Genomic DNA, 23,831 nt, shown 5'->3' with positions numbered 1-23,831 from the left:
TGAGCCTGCGCGTCCGGAGCCTGTGCTCTGCAACGGGAGAGGCCACAGCAGTGAGAGGCCCGTGTACCACAAAAAAAAAAAAAAAAAAAAGAGAGAGATTTTTTTTTTTTTTTTAAAGACACACCTCCATATCCCCCCTCCCCTGCGTCCCTCTCTTTGTCTCTCTCCCCACCAGGCCACCATGCGCTTGCAGTTTCTGATGGCATTTCCAGGACCTCATTTCCTTCCTCTCAATTTCTCCCTTTTTCCTCATCGTCTTGCCTTGTTCGCCAGTTTCTTAGTCTCTGCTGTCTTTTCCCTCTACCCTCCTCCCGCACTGGCCCTCTAGCTCTCTGTGTTTTTGGTCTGAGGGTGGCTGTGTGGGGAGGTTCCGGATGTTTGGGAACAAGCACCAGGAGACAGAGACAACAGTCGTGACTTTTGTTTTCTGCATGCCACGACATCCCTTTTCCTGAGCATTTGCTTCTGATTTTAAAAAAATCAGCTTTATGAGTGTCTGTTTTTATAGCTAACGTGATCAGACACTCCAGTTGTATCAAGGATTTGAGGTCTAGAAAGGAATGAAATGCAGAGTTGGGATGCAGAGTAATCCTTTGTCGGATCTCTGCCTTGCCAGATCCTGTCATGTGCCGTGTGCTGTGGGACCCCGCCTTGCCCTGTCCTCTTTCTCTGCTCCATCATCTCTGTCTAAGGCCTTCTCCTCTGTATCTGGTGCTCCGCCTTGGGTGCTCTGGGTCTCTTGAGATGCCAGCAGAAGCAATCTTGCCCTGCTTGGATTCCTTGAAGTCCTCCCGCTCTGGTCTCCGGCTTCTTGCTTCTGTGAAGTGATTGAGAGCTCTCCCTCACCCCCCAGCTTCTCAGTAATGTGCTTACCACTCACCTAGGGGGCTGTTTATAGCCCTGGTTCCAAATCAGAGAGCCTGGTGAGAGATCCAGGATCCTGAATTTCTGACCAGCTCCGGGGACTCAGGGCTGTACAGACAACACTTTTTCTCAAGGCCTGCATTTTCTCAAGGCCTGATTCTATGGGCCAGCTAAAATGAAAGGTGGTTAATCTGACGAGGACATCAATATTAATGAACTAAAGAGAAAGCCAGGAAAGGGCCTTACTCTTTTTCCCAAGTGTTCTGTGTGCAGCTCCTTCCTAAACATAACTCATTTCTTCGTTTAACAAATGTTTCTCAGGTGACTCCTGAGTTCCAAACAATGTTCTAGGCCCTAGAGCAGTGCTTCTCAAACTTTAATGTGCATGCAAATTACCTGGGGATCTTGTTAAAATGCAGATTCTGATCCAGTAGGTCAGAGGTGGGACCCAAGATTCTTCGTTTCTAACAAGCTCCAGGTTGATGATTATGTTGCTGGTCCCTGGAGCACATCACAGCTGGCAAGGGTCTAGACCAGTGCTGTTCAAAGGAAATATGGCCTGAGCTACAAATGATTAGCCGCATAGGCAATTTTAAATGTTTTCATGGCCATGTTAAGAGAAAAAAAAGAAAAAAGTTCAGAAACAGGTGAAATTAATTTTGAAGGAATGTGTTATTTAACCCAACATGTTCAAAATACTATCATTTCAGCATGTAATCATCGTAAACATTGTTGAGAGATGCACATTAAGTCTTCAAAAGCAGGTGTGGGTTTTGCACTTAGAGCACATTTCAGGTGGGAGCAGCCACATTCCAGGTACTCAAGTCCACGTGTGGCAGTTGGCTCTTGTGTGATACAGGGCAGGTCCAGGTGCCGCCCTCATCGCTGGGGAGCTCAGCCCAGTGACTCTGAGAAAAGCAGAAGATACCACCACGGGGCCTGGGACCCCAGTTACAGGGCTACGTGGTCTCCTTACCTGAGGAGCAGCCTCAGTGATGGGAATCCTAGACCAGCTCACTTCCCACCCCCAAATGAATAAATGAAATAGAAATCTCAGCGCTCAAGCCCAGTTTCCTCCTATCAGAGGATATGCTCACTGTTCTTGGGTGGGTGGAATTTCCTTCCATGCCACCTGGTATGCCCGTCCTGCTTCATTAAAACGGACTCTCCTCCAACTCTGCTGCTGGGTTAGGAGAGTGGGAGGCGCTGGGGCCCCCTTCTGGTTCTGTCCATGTTTGTGTCTGATGTCCAGGTTTTTTAAAACAGCTTTACTTTGGGAACCAAATTCCGACTTGTGCATCACTGTGGGTTCTCTTGACACTCTAGCCTGCACGTAAAAATGAGAGATGGGAGCAAGGTGCACGGTGCTTGTGAGTCACCACTCCACCTGCCAGACCAGCCAATCAGAGCAAAAGGACCAGGTTAGAGGACTGGGGGACATTTAAATAAAATCTTTGCCTTTCTCACCTCCTGCCCTCTTCTATGTGCCCCCTCCCCTGTACTCTGCTATTATAGTGTTTTGAAGTGACTTTATCCTTGTTGACAGTGCCCTGGGATGTGGCCAGTGTGGCTGCCCTGGGAGACACCCGTGTGACAGGTGTGAACCTAGGACACGGTGCATGTCCATGGTTAGGTCGAATTTGCCCAGGCCCTGTGCCTGGTGTCCCAGTATTAAATGGCTCTATTAGATTAAAATAAATTCTGAAATCGGGTTTAAGGGCTGGTGCAGTGATAGAAATTAGCATTTATATAGCACTTCTTGGTTTATGCAGCTTTTTGACCTTCTCTCATTTTTACAAAGTTCTTGACAGGTAAGTATTTTCTGGAGGAGGAGAAAGGACTGAGCTGGAGTTCTCATCTGCGAGGTGAGGAGGTGGGAGGCGTCGGTCTCTCCAGTCCTGCTTGTCTCTGACATTGTGTTATCTGGGGTTAGTTTGTGCATTTGAATGTCCAGGCCCTGTGGATGAGAGGGTGGACTCTGGGGCCAAATTGCCTAGGTGAGATTTGGGGCAGAACTTTTACTTTCTGTAAGTCTCAGTTTTTCCATCTCTAAAATGGGAATGATAATTGCACCTGCCATATAGAACTGAGAGAGCATTAAATGAAATAATCCTGTAAAGCAGCTTCTAAATTCTTGGTGGTATTTCTATCATCATCATCTCTGTCACCCTCAGTGTGGTCTCTGTGTCTGACTGTAGTTGTAAACAATGTGAAGGAGATGAAGGGTCTGGGTAACCTTGTTCTTGCTCAGTCCTATGTTTTCCTGCACTCCAATAGCCTCGTTCTTTTTTGCACTGTTTTAGAAGGGGAGAATTTTGGGTGTCTTTGCTAGTATTTACATTTCAAAAAAAAAAAATGGCCCAGGAGAAAATTGAAGACTACAAGTCAGAATTCATTCAGGCAGGCAAAAATGAGGTAAATAAAGGGCTTGGCTGATAATTCCCACAGAAGCAGGCTTGGGAGGGATGGTGTTAAGAGCAGGTAGGAAGGCTTGTATAGAGCAGCCTCTGGTCCATGCATTGGCACCGTCCACTATTGAGTTATCACGGCATCTGCTCAGCCAGTTAAGTACAAATTAATCTCTCGTGGCTGGCCAATTACACACAGCCTTTTGTGAGCAAACAAGTTAAAAGAAATGCGTTAGGTAAAGCCAAGGCTAGCAGCTCTTGGGGTGAGATCAGGGATGGGCCTGCAGAGTGTCAGAAGGCATTTTATCTCACAACTGTTAGTTATCCAGGTAGCTTATCAGAAGGTCTGAAAGTGACTATATCTCATTGCGTGTGTGGACACATATTCATTACTAGGGTAAACAGGCACCCTTGTGCACCTGGGACAGCTCCAAGTTACAACTGTAGTCCTTGGGTAATTATGAATAGCACGTCCTTTCACTCTCAGATGAGTCTTGGTTTGGACAATGAAGTATATGGTTCCTTTAATTACAACCATGTAGGACGTCTGTACGTATAATAAAGACATGATTTACAATGCTGGAAGAGTCTAATAGGGCTCTTGTTGAGGTGTGCCTTTTTTGTTTTCTCTAGAAATGTAAATCAAAGTTGTATCCTGGAAAGAACCTGGCCTTTGGAAAAAGCCAACCCAGACCGTATTATAGAGAGTGATTGGGTATGTTAGTTAAGAGACTAGGGTCCAAAGCTGACCATCTGGGTTCCCGTCCCAGCTCACTAGCTGTAACTCTTTGGGCAAGTTACTTACCCTCTCTGTGTTTGTCCTCTGACCTCTAAAAAGGGTCTAGAGGTACCTACCTTGTAAGGTTGAGATGAGGATGAGAGGAGTTAATAGTTAATGCACATGAAACAATGACTAATGTTGATTAAACCATCAGTAAATATTTGCTATTACTTTAGTCTCACCTTTACTGTTCTTCAGCAGTTTGGCCTTGGGGATGGAGCTCTCGGAGCCACAATTCCCTGTAAAGTGAACATACTAATTTCTACCTCCTGAAAACGTAGTAAGCATCCAATGCGATCATGTATGTGAATAGCGTAGCACCCAGTTGTCAATGGATTCTCAAATGTTAATTTCTCCTCCCTCCCTCCTTTTCCCTAATGGCATGGGAAGAATCTCTGATGGCTCACGGAGCTCATCTTTCCTCTAGTTTGCTTGTTTCTTGAAAAATTTAAAGTTGTTTTCAGTGATGTCAGGCTGTGAAGCCCACCAGTGAGATAAGTAAACTTCCCGAGGGTTTTGCCTCCGTCATCTGAATGATGCACAGAGAGAGTGAGCCTGGGAATGATTGTAGTGAAGACAGCAAAGAGAGCTTTTAAAGATGCCTGAATTTTTATAGGCTTCTAGATCACCAGCTGCTAAACACCCTGGTGAGGTTTTTTTTTAACCTTTCCATCCCCCTTCCCAAGTCCTCCTCACCACTCCCCCAGTATCTACAAGTTATTTCAGCTTCCAGTAAGGGTTTCTTTTTTTATTATTAATTAATATACTTATTTTTGGCTGCGTGGGTCTTCGTTGCTATGCGTAGGCTCTCTCTAGTTGCGGCGAGCGAGGGCTACTCTTTGTTGCAGTGCGCGGGCTTCTCATTGCGGTGGCTTCTCTTGTTGCGGAGCACCGGCTCTAGGCGCACGGGCCTCAGTAGTTGTGGCACGCGGGCTCAGTAGTTGTGGCTCGCGGGCTCTAGAGTGCAGGCTCAGTAGTTGTGGCACACGGGCTTAGTTGCTCCACGGCATGTGGGATCTTCCTGGACCAGGGCTCGAACCTGTGTCCCCTGCATTGGCAGGTGGATTCTTAACCACTGCGCCACCAGGGAAGTCCCTCCAATGATGTTTCTATTTAAGTCATAACAAAAATGAAATGAGCTGAAGACTGCAAAGGAAAATCTATATGATAGCTGGTATTACAAAGGAGGGCATGTTTAAAATACCGTATTTCCTTTTGACTTCTGTGGGGTAAACAGCACCTAACTAAGAGTTTAATCAATAAGACAACCTTTGAGAAAATGAGTATTCATTGGTTAACATTATAAGCTCAATCTTTCAAACTAGCTTTATTCACTCAGTATCCAGACAAGTGAGTTTTTACTTATTGTCTGTCATCCAACCATCCTTTCATTGATTTATTTATTCAACAAAGACTTATTGAGTGCTTACTCTGTGCCAGGCAGTCTGCTGTTCAGGGGTTGCAACTGTGAAGAAAAACTGTGTCTGTCCTCATAGAGTGTACCATCTACCTGTGTATACAATATATTTGTCATTTACACACACTCCTGAAACATGAAGTGTCTTGAAACACACAAGTGAAAGACAAAAACTGAGCTAAGAAGGAAATGCAGGGAAAGGATCAGTATTACTGATCTAGAAATAAACAAACAGAAGCCTTATGGCAGTGTTTTGCAGGAAGATAAAGCAGGTATTCTGAGCCCAGTTCAGGAAGACAGACTAGACTAGAGAAATGGAGCAGCCGTTTCATGTTAAAGCCGCCACATGGCTCTTGCTCTAATTAGTGGTCTCATATCAAGCCTGAACCCATATGTGCGTTCCTTTTCCACCTCATTTCCCTTAGACAAATTTTGAGGGGATGAATTAGTGTCTCGTACACCATCTACCTGTTTAGGATAATGCCTACTTACAACTGATAGAAAATGGTTATATATGTATAAAAGCTTGTGCTCAGACCCATTAAAACTGTGTTCTCGTGATACAAGTGATACACACAAGTCATGAAGTTGAAAGTGTCTGGGAAGAAATGGGTGTGAAAAACCACCGTCAAAAAATCACCCAAGGGCTTCCCTGGTGGCGCAGTGGTTGCGCGTCCGCCTGCCGATGCAGGGGAACCGGGTTCGCGCCCCGGTCCGGGAGGATCCCACATGCCGCGGAGCGGCTGGGCCCGTGAGCCATGGCCGCTGAGCCTGCGCGTCCGGAGCCTGTGCTCCGCAACGGGAGAGGCCACAGCAGAGGGAGGCCCGCATACCACAAAAAAAAAAAAAAAAAAATCACCCAAATAGTTTGCCAGATATCATTAGTTACCGATATTTTCCAGGATGGTTGACAGACGAAATGCATCAGAATTACCCGGGCCACTTGATAAAAAGGCAGGTTCCTGGGCCCGACCCCACATGCTAAATGAGGATTTCTAGAGGAAGGGTCTGGGGATCTGCAATTTTAACAACTTTGGTAGGTTCTCATGCACACTGAAGCATGAGAAACGATCAAGTTAATCCATTTTACCGAGAAAGAATGTAAGCATCAACCTCAGAAACTGTCTCTTTGAGAAATGGGCATAGCAATAATGCAGTAGGAAATAAAAAAGAAAAGTAATAAAACATCTCTTCGAAAAAATACAGAGGACTCTTGGAATATTTGAGATTTTTCACAATGAAACCTATATTTACAAAGCATCATTGAACCAAATGCCTTGCAGGTTTTTGAGAGGTCCAAGATGACTTTCCTAATGTTTGAGGTTGACAGGAGTCCAAGTATGTTTGCCAGGAGCAGACTACCCCCTCACATTTAACCTCCCCTCCCATGCATTTTTAGGGAAATGCAATCCATGTGTTCATGACGGCCCTGCCCGAAATTCATCAGAATGTCATTTTGTAACAATGATTTACTAGCCCCGTAGTATTTCAGCGTCTTTTGTTCCCCCTTAGAAACCGGAAGTTGCCTTTGGCCAAGGACTAACTAACCCCAAACAGAGAGGTTTGAGATGACTCCAAAACACAGGCCCCGCAAGTATCCTGTGAGCCTCCTACAGGCTCTGGGCGCTCTGCTTAGAGCTGGAAACTAACCTTCAAATATCTCTCTTGCCTCACAAGAGAAGGCATTTAATAACAGCAGACAGACATCCTGAAAGAGCACTGGGCTGGGGGAAAGTTCATGTTTTAGTCTCAGGTTTTCCACCAATTAGCTGTGTGGCTTTGGGCAGCAGATATTTTAACCTCTCTGATCCTCTTCATGTTTAAATGAGAGGATTAAACTATATGACCTTTGGGTCTAAAGTACTTTTCTATCTTAAGTATTCTAACAATTTATCAAAACTGCTGCCTACAAGCTTCCACGACCACAGTGTATTTTGGTTGCCCTATCTGTTTATTGCCTTTGCAAACACGACGCATTGCTCTGTCTTTGGCTTCTTGCCAGGAAAGACGAGCCAGTTTGATCGTGTTGCTTCTGGATGTCAAAACATTCTCGCCTGACCATGCCACAGAAGAAGTTTGTTGAAAGTGTGACTGACTGACATGATGACTGACTGGCTGATAACGGCGGCTGACAGTGATTGATTGAGTGTAAAATTATCTGCTCTCATTACTTCTGAAATTGAATTCAGATTGGTTCTATTGGAGGGTTTCCATGGAGACCATAACCTGCTGTGGCAGGTGTTTGTGGATGCGGTGGCTTATTGTGATCAATACCTGTTTCCTGTTCTGGTCTGAAGAAATTATTAGTGATCGTAGTCTGGTAGAAAAAGCAGCCATCTATAAGGAAAAAAAAACTCTTGGGTTTTATTGCTACATAAAATGCAGGCTTTCTTCAGGGTTCTGCTTTGGCCGACTAGTAGGTGATACCTTCACTAATTAGCCCCTCTTGTATTGTTATCAACTTAGAGGATTTGCTTTTGAAAAAGAAAAGTGTTCTAGGATTTTTTTTCTCTTTGAAGAAGACAGAATAGTAGATAAATGTTCATACTCGTTTTTTTAAAATGTGGTATGTTGTAGTAACAACAAACATTTAATCAAATCTTAAGCACACTCATGCGAATGCAGAGACAGGACTGGTCCCTCAGGCTTTTCCTGGGTTGTTTCTGTGAATGAAAATGTCATTAAACTATTTCATAGGCTTGCCTTATTGATCTCTTAGAATGGCATGCTATGTCTGCTCTTTAGGGAAGCCTTTCCTAACTGCCCGCATCAGAGTTAATTACTGCTTCCTCTGTGCTCACATGGCATTCTTCCATCTTGTGTTACAGCGTTCATCTCAGGCCTTAAAATGACTTACATCTCTTTCACACTCCAGATTATGACCTACTTGAGGAAGGTTCGTTTTGTTTTTTCTCTTTATATCATCCTCAGCATCTAGTGGAGTTCCTGATACATCACAGGGGTTCAATACATGCTTGTTGAATTGAATTAACTGGGTTTGCATTGCCAGCTCATCTCTTTTGAGAGGAGTGTTTAATGGGATTCCACCTGGCGGTTTGGTTACTTTGTTTCCTGCCCCCTGGCTGTGTCTGTGCTGGGGAGGGTTGTTAGGAAATCTTGTGTTATAAGAGGCATGTTATATAGAAAGTATTCTGTATATATGAATAGTTTAATGACTAACTACAGCTTCTAGAACAGCACTGACCATACTGAGATGATGGTGGGAGGATACCTAAAAAGGATCAAATTTTATGCTTAGCCACATTCATTTATCGGTTCTGTTGGACTCTGCTTTGGCTTACCCTCTCCCCCTCCAGATTTGGCTCGTTAGTTGAAAGCACTTTTGGATGAATCCACTGTTAAGAGCAACTAACATTTTGGAACATCTACCACATGCCTGGTATTACACTAAGTCCTTGACATCTTTTCCAGTTCTTTCACGTTGCTACCATTATCCCATTTTGAAGATAAGGGAACTGAAACACAGAACGGTTAAGTACTTTTTCTAAGGTCACACAGCTAGGAAGTAGTAAAGCCTAGAGTCTGGCTCCAAACCCCACTCTTGAACTATTTACCATGTTGGGTCTTGGCAAAAGGGTTTTAATATTTAGTTCCTGACCACCTGCATCAAAATATGCAGAATCACATAGAGTGATTCTGTCAAAAATCAAAATCACCTGGCAGTTTTGTTAAAAATACAGATACCACCAGATCTGCAGATTCTGATTCTTTTGACTGAGCCCAGTGAATCTGCACCAAGATGTTCTATTCTGTTCTGAGCTGCAGGAGCTTTGATGCTGGTTTGTGTCCTTGTTTTGTGAGGAGGAGGGACAAGTGATTTCGATACTACAACTTTATAAATCTCTGCTCTAAGGTAGACACACTCCTTAAGACTGGTAAATGAAAGTCAAGGCTCTGGGGTTTTTGTTTCTTTGTACTGTTTAACTTTAGAAATAACCGGCAATGGTAACATGAAAACATTTTTAAAGAGAATTACCAGGCCTTTCTGATAGAATGAGTGTTTAATGGAACAGTCCAGAGAACTCATCCAAGACGTTCATTAAAAGCCACAGACCTGTTCCAGTTAAGGGCCCAGCCAATGGTGTTAGCACTGAAGGGACTGTTCTAGGGGCACATTCCACAGGGATCCCACCACTGTAGGCAGTGTGCCTGTGGCTTACCAGTGAACTTGATGGCCTTCCCCTTAATCTTCCTGAAGTACATGCCCTGCTTCATACAGTATTTTCCTCACTGTAGTAAATGCAAACCAATGGCGATCTGACATAATCCAGAGGCAACCAGACAAAGCTCTTACCTCCTCCAGAGGATTGTTGCTTTTTGCTTCATCTTTGCTGATGCTCTCCTATGTCCCATCCAGATCAAGTCATCTTTCCTGTCTTTCTAGCAGAGTTTTGCCTGCTCTGATGGGAAAGCCTCCTTGCAGGAATTCTCCCTGCCAGGTGCTGCCTCCAAGCAGAATCTCCCCACCTGAAAGTTTTAAGAAGCTTATGCCTCTGGGGTTAATTCAGCCCTCGCTTTCTGTTGCTGGTTACCTTTCTGTGCTTGGTTTCCTAAACTACTCTGAAGGGCAGAGACTGTTTCTTTTAAGCTCTCCTGTTCTTACCCTTTCCCTCGCTCTGGGGACAACCACTGCCATCCACACATGCCAAGGCTGCCATTACCTCTTAGTATTTCTTCTTCCCTCCCTGCCTCTGGTTTTATTGAGATACAATCGACACATAACATTGTGTAAGTTTAAGGTGTACAGCGTAATGACTTGGCAGATGTATATATTGCAGAATGACCACCACAGTAAGTTTAGTTGACATCCATTACCTCACATACTTAAAGCATTTACTTCTATTTCTTGGTTTTTGTTTTGTTTGTTTTGATTTGTTTTTGCAGGGGGCAGTGGGGAGGGGGGTTATTTTCTGCCTTCCACTATTAGAATATTTAGAAAACAAATGAATGCTTACGGGTTAATGGATTTTCTCCATCTCTCCTTCCCCCAACTTTTCCTCTCTCTCCCCAGTCTCTTAGAAATGCTCTGTTCTTGTATGTGTAGCCATCTTCTGTGGGTAGAGTCATGATCCTGTCTCGATGCTATCAGTATTGGAATCTTGTATGTAGTGTAAACATTTTTTAATGATATTTGTTAGTGATTCGGGCACCTGTCATTCGGCTTACCTGCCGTTGCCTTTCAAGATGAGCAGGAGATCTCTGTTTTGTTCTGGAGGCTAGTCATAGTTGAAAAGCCTCCAGGTGGTTTGCCACAGGGGTCCAGCGATCTCCCTGCAGTCCAGGAAGGCTTCTTGTGACCTCAGCTGTGTGGTTCAGGCCAGATTCTTAGGACTCTTAAGTGAAATGGTCAGAAAATGGCTTGATGTATTTTGCCACATGAGGTACATTTAACTGCCACTTAGTTCTTAATACCCTTTGGCTTAAGAACTCGCCTACCATTGTGTGGGTAAAGTAAATTCTTTTAATTTTATTCTGTTTAAAAAAAAAAGAAGAAGAAAGGAGAGAAAAAAGTCTAGGCATTGTCAAAATATTTGCTTAATCTTGCAGATTTGGGAAGTTGTGTAGCTGCTTGCTTTGACAGACCAGAACAATGGTCATTAAATGAAAAGCAGATGCAATAAAGTACGCGGTAAAAGCCTTCTATTACGGGCTGTAAGGGGAAAAAAATGAGTTGTTAACAGAACACAGTAAGCGTTAGGGAATAAATCAGAACAAAACCATTCCCAATTACTGTACAAAGATAATTAAAGTCTACAATGCTAATTAAGGTCTGTTTATATCTATTTCTGTTTGTGTACAAACATATGCACATAGTTAAATATTTTCTATTGTTTTTTATGCGATGCTAACTTCAGAGTTGAATCTCTCTGCATTTAACTTTTGTTTTTATATCACCGGGAAGTACAATCTCCAGAAATTGAAGCTCCAGCTTTCCCTCCTTGATTTTATTTTTCTTGGCTAACTTCATGAAATTCTTCAAGTATGTGACCCTACTTCCTTGAGTGCATTTTCTGGGTCTTCTGTGTTTTTAGTGGGATCAACTAGGTTCCCCCCTCCACCACCACCATTTTACAAAGAAAAAGGATTTTTCTTTGAACTTGACCCATATGCCAAATTATATTTGCACATTAGCATTACATAGGATTACAAAATGTCCTTTGGATATGAATCTCAAGAAAACTCAAACTTGAAGAATGAGAAATTGATAAATAATCCTCCCTACTGGCAGTTCCCCAGGGTTTTCTTCACAGGCTATAAATATCACATAAATATTCCCTGAACTGTAAGCTGTAATTTTTTGGATGGATGTCAATGCTTTTTAAGAGGGAGCCACAATGAGCTATAATTATCGTTCAAGAGTGATCAGCTAAACAATTGGAAAGGCAATAGCTTTCATCTAAGGTCCTGGAATAGCCTCTGTATACACTGTACTTGGCTCAACCTTGGGAAGTAGGAAGAAACTTAATTCTAACTTGATGTTGATATTCTTTTGAAAATCACTTGATGTCAACAAACAGATCACCAATCCTGTTTTTGAAAGAAAATGGTTGTTTCTCCCCTTTTTCTTTCCCCTTCTTTCACTCCTTTCAAACCCACCTACTTTCTCTTTTTCTCCCTTAGTTGCAGTCCACCCAGGATGTAGTATGGTTGCAATTTTAACACAGCTCTTCCTTTTAAGACTGAACAGAACAAAGTGGACTTGTTTGTGTTTCAGAGCTGTAGCAGTCTTTAAACAGCATCAGCAAGCCTTCATTCTGGACCAGCACTGTCCAACAGAACTATAATGCAAGTGGCGTGTATAACTTTACGTTTACTAGTAGCCATATTTTAAGAAAGTAAAAGGAAACAGAGGAAATTAATTTTTATAACGTATTTTGTTTAACAAGATATTTTACATTCTTTTTTTCATACCAAGTCTTTGAAGTCCAGTGTGTATTTTACACTTGGAGCACATCTCAGTTTGGACTAGCCTCATGTCACATGCTTACTAGCTTTATGGGTTAGTGGTGACCAAACTGGACAGCACAACTGTAAATGATGACTGGAGAGGACCCAGGCACAAATTCACAGACTCTGGTAGCTTGAGTGTCTTGTTTAAATGGAGCTACTTCTCTGGGTCAGTTTGGAGATAACAGAAGAATCAACCCCTGTTTCTCACTTGGCTGGTGATGGATTTGGAGAAAGGATATGGCAGGAGGTCCTACAAATTTGGAGCGTCCAACTGATAGCATAACATTTTTTTTTTAACATAAAGCTATGAATTGGGGGCTCTTGAGTTCTACTTGTATGAGAATTCTCTCTTGTTGGGCTTCATGTTCTTATGAGGAGCAAGCTAGGACTGAACTAGAAGGATTGTGTTGGGAAGAATTAGTTCTCTCTGAACAATCTCAGAACAGAAGGAACATGGGAATTACAGGAAAGACTGGCACTCCTCTCTCCTGCTTCCCTGAGGCAACTCCTGCCACATCGAAGTCTCAGGCTGCCTCTTCTGTCTTGTCTTTTTTTTTTTTTTTTTTTTTGCAGTACGCGGGCCTCTCGCTGTCGCGGCCTCTCCCGTTGCGGAGCACAGGCTCCGGACGCGCAGGCTCAGCGGCCATGGCTCACGGGCCCAGCCGCTCCGCGGCATGTGGGATCCTCCCGGACCGGGGCACAAAGCCATGTCCCCTGCATCGGCAGGCGGACTCTCAACCACTGCCCCACCAGGGAAGCCCTTCTGTCTTGTCTTGTACCCATAGACTGGAGCCTAAACTTATTCCCAGCTTAGTGATAAACACACAGAGTCCTTGGGGTGGAGCCAAGAGAGCATGGACTTGGAGAATCAGATAGTCCTCTGTTTGAACAGCTGGGTGACTTGAAGCAAACTGCAGATCTGAATCTGTTTCCAGCTCTATAAAATTGCAAAGATAATGCCTGCCTTGCAGAGCTGTTTGAGGAGTAGATGCGATAAAGTGTATAAAGCACCTGGCCAAGTTCCCGACACATAGTAGGCAGTCGATAAATCATGGCTCTCATCACATTGTATTACATAACTATGCAATATTTGTGTGGACATCAATAATAATAAGTAGTACCATATTGAATTACTGTCCCAAGCTGCTGCTATGATCCTGTGCAGGAAGATGCCTTGTATTGCCCTACGGTCCATGAATGAAAACTATGTTCTCTAGTTTATGATCTGTCTGAAGATCCTTTTTGGTGAAGCTAGGGCAGGAATCTGTAGATGTCTGGGCTATGTCAGAAAACGTCTAAGCGTTCAACTAAACTCCTGCCTCTCCATTTTTTCAGAATGACTTAAACTGCGAGTGTAAAATGTCTCTAACATCTGTGCTTGGTCCAACCTTGGTGTATTACTGTGTGATTAAACTCCTTGTGGTCCTCATCGGAAAAGGTGGGGCCAGCATGCTTTGGTCTACTCTGTTTACCAAATATAGATGAAATTCTGGGTTTTTAATTTTTAGGGGCTTGTGGTTTTCTTGGAAACCAACTTTTTATTATTTGTGTTCTCTAAAGGTTACAACTTTAGCAAAGTCTCACATGGACTCCTTCTCTTGGCCGGAAAGGCACTGTTTGCAGGAATTCTCTTTCATTTGGTGGGGGAGGGAGATGAGGGTCTTTGTTATTCCGTTCAGAACTCTTTGCTTTAGATGATGTTTCGGCTACGTTTCATAGCTTCTTTTATGATCCATAAAAGTGGTCACTGCAATTGGTTAAATGTGATGTGAGCCACTTGGAAGGCTTTTCTTTGTAATTCTGCTAGTTTCAAGCACCCTGCATGTAATTTTGCGAACCAGTCAATTAACTGAAGTGTTTTTCGTTGGTAGAGCATGTGCTGAATTTGACGTACACAGCTTACATAAAATACAATCCCTTTCACAGTGTACTTCTCCTGTGACACAGAAAGACACTGTTTTCAAAGGCAGGCCTTTTTTGGTAATTGGTGATAAAATGACCATTCTTGGCAGGACGAGTGGGAGGGACAATTATCCTCCAACTCTTCAGAAAGGAGGTCACTAATATGGAGAACAAAATTATGAACATCTTTATCTATTATACAGAAACATCTGTATATGATACTTTACATGAGAGTTTCTCCAACTCATGCCCTCGCCCCCCCAGATCATGATAGAACAGTAATAACAGATTATTGTCTACACCTCTTTCTCCTTGCTGATACACATGTACATATGCATGGATATATACTTACGGGGATGTCTCTGGGGGTTTTCTGGTATGGAAATAAAATCGTACTGCACCTATTTTTATTTTTTCCATTTCATATTGCGTCACGTACACACCTAAAGCTCAGTAGATACAGTTCTAATTCTGTCCTTCCCACTGTAATTTGCTAAGATCTTTTAACAGCCTTCTACATGGAAGTTTAAAACACACAACTACATTATATTCCCTATCTTTACTGACAGTAGTCCAGGAAGTAGGAAGTTGGTTGCTTGCTAAGCCGAGGTCATGCGTTAGTTCAAAAATGCATCTAAATGAAGCTAAAACCAAAAGAGTATTTCCATTTGGTGTAGACCAGAAAAGAAATAACTGAAATAAATAAGCGGGAGGCATTGTATTTTATGAACATTATAGATCCTAGATGAAGATGTGTCAAAGTAAATGTACTCTTCACCTGGAGGCTAGTGAGGGTCTGGATACGGAAGAATATAAATTACACTTTTGTAACTGTCTCATTTCAGCGGGTTTGATATTCAGAGAGAATTTTTTATATCATAATTGAGTTTCAGCCAGCCAGTAACAACTTGGGATTTCATATTTTTATGCAACTATTTCTCTTGTCCATTCTTTCCCATTGCCCAAGTACAGTCAAGAGGTTAATAATTGGTAAATGAATTTGGTTTGGTTTAGAAACTAAACTGAGTTGGCTTTGAGGTTAAGTGTTTGGATGATATTTTAAACAACCTGTGGAATTATTTCTTAAAATGAAATACGTGTGTGTGTACATGTAAACATACATACATATATACATACATATACTGAATTTTACTGCTTTGTGAGTTTTAAACTATCTATATATTTTTCTAATGTCTTTCACAATTGTTAGTTTGAGTTTCCCTCAAAATTGAAGAAGAGATAACTTAAAATATAGTGTATCTATTATTAGAAATAAATATGTTTACCAAGTTGCATATACATATCACTTAAGGAATCAGTTTAAAATGATTTATTTTTAAAGTCCTTGAATGTGGTTCAAAGGCATGTTGCTTTGTCCATAATCACCATTTTGATATGAGCCCCAAACCTGCCTGGCAGTCTCATTCTACTTCTCTGATCAACTCATTCTCCTGTTTATCAAGTCTTCTCAAACTTCCTTCTCAGGACTGATGCACCATTGACTATTCTCTTCTGTAATCTTCTTTTCTCTCAAATGCATCATGCCCACTGGCTCACAAAACAGTAGCAAGACTAGTACAAAGAACTTTATTTTCTTCTGAATCATTTGAGAATAAGTTGCCAACCTCCTGCCCTATTACCCTGGAATTCTTTAGTATATAATCCCTGTATGCAAGGGTACCTTACTGCATATGGGTGATATTAACCATCAAAACCAGGAAATTAGCATTGATACATTACAACCTTCAAATCCATTGACCCCATTCAAGTTTCACCAGTTGTCCCCATCCTTTAAATATATATGTGTATGTAACTAAAATATAAAGAGTATAATAAATTGTCTCTTTATAGCAAAAGGTTTCACTACAGAATCATGTATCACATTTAGTTGCCATGTGTCTCTGGTTTCCTCTCAAGTGGAACTCTTTCTCAATCTGTCTTGACTTTTGTGACCTTGACACAGTTGAAGATTATAGGCCGGTTATTTCACAGAGTGACCCTCAGCTTGGGTTTGTCTTGCAGTTAGCTTCCAGTTATGCAGGTGGTATCAGGCCATTAAATGTTGGAATTCCTCAAAGCTCCACTTCAGGCCTTCTTGTCTTCTCCCTGAGCCAAGGTCATGCACCCATTGTTCCACTTATCTCTCTCTTAGGTTGCTCACAAATTCACATCTCAAGCTCAAGGTTCTCCAGGAAGCTGTGGAATCTTAGAACCACTGTCTCCCTAGTTTCTTCTCTTGGTTGCTATCAATAAATATCATTCTACCACCTTGTCCTGTTGGTTGACCTTCTTAAACATCTTGCTGATCTGTTCACCCCTGTCCTTCAGTGCCAGCTCCACCCTTGCTGTAGACTCTAACAGCCTCTTCACTGGTTTATATAGATATGCTCTCCGGCCCCCTGCAGTCTAGTCTCCTTTCTTGAGCCAGAATGATCTTTTCAGAATGTAAATTTGATTGTGTCATACCCCCTTGCCTGTTTAAAACCTTCCAGTGGTATCCCAGTGTACTTAGGACAGACAAACGTGAACTTGGCTGATGGACCCTGTGTGGACTAGCCCCTTGCTCCCTCCTCAGACTGATCTCATGCCTGACCCTCCCTGCTCTGGCCACACTGGCCTTTCTTCAGTCTTTCCGAGTGTACTTTCCATGCTTCCACCAGCCGCAGCCCCTTTGCTCTTCAGCTCATCATCTTCCCTGCCTTCCAATATTTTGAAGTAGCTTTATTGAGATAAAATTCACATGCCATACAGTGCACCCACTGAAAGTGTAAAAATGTTTTTTTAAGTATATTCACAGAGTTCTGCAACCATCACCACTATCTAATTTCAGAATATTTTCATCACCGCCCCCCCAAAATAAATCTCATACCTGTTGGTAGGCACTCCTCCTTCACACCCACTCGCAGCCACTCTTCACCCTGCCCACCTCCACCTGCCAACTGATCTACTTTTTGTCTCTTTAGATTTTTCCATTCTGGACATTTGAAATAAATGGAATCATACAGTACATGATGTTTTATGACTGGCTTCTTTCACTTAGCATAATGTTTTCAAAGTTCATCTATGTTGTAGCATGAAACACTTCTTTATTCCTTCATATGGCTGAATAATATTCCACTATGTGGATATAGCATATTTTAATCACCAGTTGATGGACGCTGGGGCCAGCCTTCAAATCTTGAATCAAGCGTCCCTTTATCAGAGAATTTCCCTGACTTGCGTAGGCAGGCTGATCATGCTACATTGGGGTTTCACTGCGCTGTTTCTCTCTCCTTGCTAGCATTTCTCATAGCTCCAATTTTACATTTGTTTGCACGCTTCTTGACCTAATGTTATGCTGGTCTTTTCTACCACACTGTAAACTAGAAGAGGCAGGGACCATATCTGTTTGGACTCATCATGGTTTCCCAACTCCTAACACAGGGCTGTGCACAAAGTAGGAGCTCATTAGGTATTTGTTAAATGAATAAATCCTAATTCTGCTCATTGAAACAAGATTGTATCTGGCAGTGTGGATATTTTGAACCGTTTGTATGAATTTCCTTGGCATGGCCTCTATCGTGCCTTAGATTAGGGCCCTCCATAAACCATTCAGTTCTCCTTTCCTCCAGCAGGCATTTACTCAATTGTGTTTCTTAATAGAATTCAGCATATATTGTATGTATTTATTTGAATTAAGTTGCAAAAATATAGAAGTAACCGTGACAGGCAGAAGCAGAGAAGTGTGCTGAGGTTAATGCATTGCTAGGCACTCGCAGAGCTGGAGCAGCCTGGGTAACTAACAGATGGGAAGAGAAAAGAGATTTTGGGGGCAGGCTTCTGTGTGTATCTGGGGGAAATTTGTTTTTAGTGAGCTTCCAATTTGTCACTAGAGTGTGGGAAATGGTTTACGGTCAACATTTTTGCTTGAACAAGGGGTTAGCTGGAATGACGGTAGCTACCTTTCCTGAATTGCTTCCTGAATTCCTAGATTAGGTGCTGTGCTGTGAGCTTCAGGTGTGGACATTCATTTCATTGTCCCAGCCACCTTGTGAGACAGGCATTACTGTTACCATTTTACAGATGAGTAAACTGAGGCTTTGAGAGAAAAAGTAACTTGGCCTTTATCCCATAGTACTTCTAAATCCAAATCTCATGTTAACTCCCACAGTTTTAGATACTGCCTGTCCATTATGGCAGATCTGGGGTCTCCTTTTAACTAGAAGTTTTAAAGTGGAGAATTAAATTTGAATATTAAAAGTGATTAATGATTATGCCCGAATTTAAAAAATCTTTCTTGTAACAGACCGTAGAAAATAGCTTAGGCTCTGGAGCCACGTGGACCTGGATTCAACTTCCACTCCTACCCTTTATTAGTTGAGCATGATATTTACTTTCCCTGAACCCCAGTTTCCTAATTTTAAAAGTGAGAATAACTATATAAATCTCAATAGGATAGTTAGGGATTAAACAAAACAAACAAAAACCCCAAGCCAGTGCCTGACACAAAGTAGGTGCTTAAAAAGAAAAAAAAAAAAGACACCTCTTCTTTTATTTCTTCCACTACTTCCATATTAACATGCAAACGAATGGCTTCAGCATCAAGTTTTGGCCAGCTCTTCCAGTTAATATTTTTTCAGGCCAATACTAGGAAGATATTAGCTGCTGAACAGTTAATATGTTTATTAGAAATAGAAACTCGCCTTCTCATCTTACATATGCTTCTCATTCATTTCGGTGAATATCAATTCAACTAATGCTATTCGAGCATAGAAGTGCATATGATAGTAACAGTCCTTTGCCCACGCTGGGCTCCTATTCCAGCAGAGGACACGCGCACAAAAAAAGCTCTTACAGTTTAACCAAATACAGCTCACTTACTATGACAAATGCCGTTGAAGCTGCCTGGGGACGTTTGACAACAGTTTTTGCAGGCCAAAAGGCTTTCTAAGCCTTCTTCTGATGCAGTTAAAACCTAAAGGCTTCTGGGAGCCAGTGAAAATCCTCACCTCTTTTAAATGTAATTTCAAGGGAGAGGAAATTCAATGTATCTTGTGAGGCCAAGTCTCTATTAGGTACTTAAGGACGGCGTTGCTCAGATGTGCCCCCTAGTAATTCCTACAGGAGCGACACAAGGTATAGGTACTTCCTGTGTCTGGTTTCTAAGAGTTGAAAACCGAAATAGATTAAGGACAAACTTGGAGGCCAACTGGAAAAGTTTAATTCTGTTGATAAACCTTTCTCGCTGCTTTGTTGTGAAATAGAAATTGTGAGACTGGCAAGTGGCTTATTTCACTATTCATGAGGCAAGCATATTAAATACGACAGAGACCAACTAGAGTCGTGGATGGTATTTCATGGAATGGTGTCAAATATTGAGGGCGAGAAAGACAGGGAGATGAAGTGTACTTGATTTTCTTAGAAGTCACTTTGCCCTTAAATACCCACATACCCAAAGTGTAAACACATTTTCGTGATCCCTTTGTATAAAAAGCGAACAGAATGGCTACCATTGTAATTGTGCTGCTTCGAGCAATTCGCCAGCAGAATGCATCCCGAAATAGCACATATACAATGCAGCATATGCTTTGGTGAATCTCCTAATCTCATGAACTCCTTCGCTGCTGGGTTGGTAATCGACATGGCTTTCATGGTGAACTTTATAAAATTTGGAGCCTCATGAATCAGAAGGGAAAAAACAAAAGTGGACACTTTGAACAATGATGGATGAGTTGCTAGGGAGTAAAATTAAATGGTTGATAATAATTGTGGTAGCTCACAAAGACTGATGTTATTTACAAAAGCTCCATTTTGCATGTAATCAGATGTCTATTCCCATGAGCTGGGTCATAATTCATATTCCACTTTCATGTTCATGGAAAATGTGCTTTTCTCTGTGTATGTATTATTTTTAGGATGTTATGTTTCCTTGGTGCATACACAATGAGCCTGAAATCCTTTAGGAATGTGTTTAATGTGAAAGTTTTATCCTCTGGGTCTGGTTAATTCAAATACACGGTGAGGAGCATTACTGTGGGACCTAAAAGAATGTGGATATGGCAAATTCTGTGCACAAAGGCAGCCCCATCCAGAGTTTTTTCCCCAACTTTTTTCTTCATCTATTCCTTTAATTTTTCTGCACTAACTCTTTATACCTTAATAAGCTTGATATATACGGGACCAGATTTCCCTGCTTTTAAACTCAGAACCATCTCTGGTGGCTCTTTGGAATTTAAACGTTCAGCCCAGGGACTTATAAACATGTGTCTTCCGCTCCATAGCTGCAGGGTGTCTTGTGGTCTCTGTTATATGCTGTCCCATCCTTAATCACGAAGATGGTCTGAGCTGCATTTTCATCTCTAGAACTTGGGAAGAGTGCTAAGAGTATGACTCAAGGACCGCAGCTCTCAGAAATGAGCCGGGCTTGCCCCGCTGCCTCAGAGGCGATGTGCCTGTATTATGTCATCACAGAACTGCCGGGGCCTGGGAATTTGGCCTGGCTGCCCTTCAAGGGGATGAGTGGCTCTCTGGGAGCTGAAGGGTTTCCGCAGGGCTCAGTGATACCCAGTCTGACATATGGACGGAGAAGTGTCTTATGATTTGAGAAGTCTGAGGAGAAACCAGATCTTGTGCCTGTGTGTGGTGCCATGCTGAGGAAATGGTGAGAACGTTCTGCAGTACCCACAGCCTGATATGGGCTCGTCATTTTGTACACGATGGGGCTTTGGCGTCACAGAGACTCGAGTCTGAGTTCTGGGTCCTCAAATCATGAGACCTGTGACCTGGGCCTGGACCGAGACTTGGGAGATCTTAAACACCAAAAAGGCACTAATCTGAAAACACAGAATGCAAAAAAAGACCAAATACCAAAAAACAAAAAGTTAAACCAGAAAGTATCAGGAGATTGAGCAAATTTCTGCCTTTTCCCAAGATGATTGCCACTTGAATAGTTTTTTCAGAATATAAAGTTATTTTCCCCCAAATTTTGCTTGTGCCCCTGCTAGGCTGGTGTCCTCAGTTGGGAATCCCAACACGTGGGATGACTGCTTCCCTCTGTAGGGGTTGTGCATATTAAATGATCAGGAGGATGTTATGAACCTTGTGCAGTGCCACGCACTTACACAATCAATTTTCTTTCTCATTCCTCATCTATTTTTCCCCATAAACTCTTTAGAGACTAATTTAATGGGCCCCCAGTGCAGTGTAACTGGACCTTGAACTGAACGTGGGTAGGAGAGCACCGTGATGGTATACATCAGTGTATTCACATTGGCTACTTTTGTTTTCTTCTTGAGCCACTGGATGTTATGTACTGATGAATATGACAAGTGTGGTGAGATCTCCCCTCCCATGTACAGTCTTGAATGGGAAGGAGTCGGGTGTGTGATCATGATAAAGTTGCCTCTTTTATAGATTGTTTGTTTGTTTTACTGTTTGCTCATTCCAAGCAAGTTTTTTTAGATTTAAAAAAAAGCCCTTAACCGAAACAGTGTAGAACCACCAACAGCAGCTTTGCCATCTCAAAGGTTCACAGCGATCACAAGGTCACCCCATTTCTTCCTAGCCCTGCAGAAGTTGAGCATCAGGTCCGGTCATTTCTGAAGCACTCACTGGTTACCACCAGGAGTGCTTCTGCCTTCCTGCATCTCTTCCCTGAGGAGCCAAAGACAAACTGCAAACTTGGGCTTATGTTCAGCCCACCGTTTTCTCCTACCCTTGTCTAGACAGCCGAACCACAAATATTACTTAGGATGGAATTAACCAGTTAATTTTCAGTTAACCATTTTGCTTAAACCTGAATGATCTTTGCCATGGTGTGTCTTAGGGTTCATAGTTATGACCCAGCTTTGAAATAAGAAAACACAAAATTACAGAAAGCTGTTTTACTTATCAAGGCAGGGCTCTGAACATGATTCCATATACCAGGTTTTAGTGCTGAACCCATCAATTTCATTGTGGCTTTCATTCAGTTCATTTTTAAGGCCTTGTGAAATAGAGTGCCTTAAGTGTATTGTGTGTTTATGTTTTGCTGAGTCTATAGCAGATGTCACATCAACACGATGTGTCTGTGTGGGCACCATACAGGCATGAAAACAAAGATGGCGCTCTGAAATTTGAGCTCTTCAAAGCATTGGGAAAATGGTATTGCCCTTCAGGTCAAGCCCAGTGGCCACAGATCCCATCCAAACTTATCTTCTTCTTGAAGTATCTTAGCACACGACGCAATTGCCACTCACATTTCTACTGAAATACAATTGTTCACACAGATTAATTAATGTGCGTGTTAATTAACGGTTGCCAAAATTTTTAGTGTTTTCATGTCAGGCATTTTACCTGCGTTAGCCCATGCAATTGTTCCAACCACCCTATAGGGTAAGTGCCTTTGTTATCATGATTTTACAGAAAGGGAAACTGAGGCAACAAACTGGTGAAGTAAGTTGTCCCAAGTCTTAGATCCCGCAAGTGGTTGGCGTGGTATTTGAATACAGGCGATCTGATTGTAGAGCTTGTACCTCGCCCACTCCTCACAGCTGCCAGCCTATGGTCCTTTGTCTAAGCAAATCCTGCCCATGTTCCAAGGTTCCCTCAACCCAGCACATGGCTAATCGACCAGGGCACTTACTCTGAGAAGAGCATCACATGAAGCGTACCAGGGGGATGCACCCACCATTCACACCTAGTCCGTGCCGCACAACCTCACTGTGCAAGTAAGATGTGCGGAGCAGGTTCGCAGGCCCCCTGCTGGAGGTTAAAACCCCAGGGGAGATGTTTGCATATCCTGGTTTGCCCAGAACAGTATGACTTCCTGGTGTAATTGTTACTTGTGCTTCCATTCACTCTCAAACATGCCCTGCTTTAGATGACAGCATTGACTTAGCCACAGGAGAAGTACATTTGAGGGTTTAAGGAGCGAAAGAGTGCCTCCAGTCAGGGAGATTGCATGCAAGATACTCTTGATGGAGAAGGTTGGCCTTAAGCTGTTCCTTGCAAGGCAGCTAGGAGTGTAGGATCTGGAGTCAGCCTGCCTGCTTTAGATGCCTCTCTGCTTCAGAATCCTCACCTGTGAGCTTGGTATAATAATAGTCTTATCTTAAGGTTACTGTGAAAATTAAGAGCTAATACCTTTAAAGCCTTTGAAGCACTGGCTAGCCTAGAGCAAAGGCTTACCAAATATTCGCTATAAATATTTTTTAAAATATTTATTTGGTTGCACCGGGTCTTGGTTGTAGCACATAGGCTCCTTAGTTGTGGCAGGCAGGCTCCTGAGTTGTGGCATGCAAACTCTTAGTTGCGGCACGCACGTGGAATCTAGTTCCCTGACCAGGGATCAAACCCAGCTCCCCTGTATTGGGAGCTCGGAGTCTTAACCACTGCGCCACCAGGGAGGTCCCTCGCTATAACTATTTAAGTAGACAGGTTCAAGAAGGATGTTGCTTTGAGTTAAGGCAGTGACATCTAGAGTGCATTTAGGGAACTCTAATTATTGGCTACTCAAAGCCATTCACGA

The 23,831-nt window shown here is 42.5% G+C and overlaps 1 protein-coding gene across 6 annotated transcripts in view; it reads left to right on the top strand.

Moving 5' to 3' along the window:
- RORA (RAR related orphan receptor A) overlaps positions 1-23,831 on the top strand; it is a 741,859-nt gene that overhangs the window by 188,780 nt on the left and 529,248 nt on the right. The window lies entirely within an intron of this gene.

The sequence above is a fragment of the Physeter macrocephalus genome, chromosome 11 (assembly GCF_002837175.3).
Source record: "Physeter macrocephalus isolate SW-GA chromosome 11, ASM283717v5, whole genome shotgun sequence".
NCBI lineage: Eukaryota > Metazoa > Chordata > Mammalia > Artiodactyla > Physeteridae > Physeter > Physeter macrocephalus.
The sequence above is the reverse complement of the archived record's forward strand: the minus strand, read 5'-3'. Positions and strand labels throughout refer to the sequence as shown.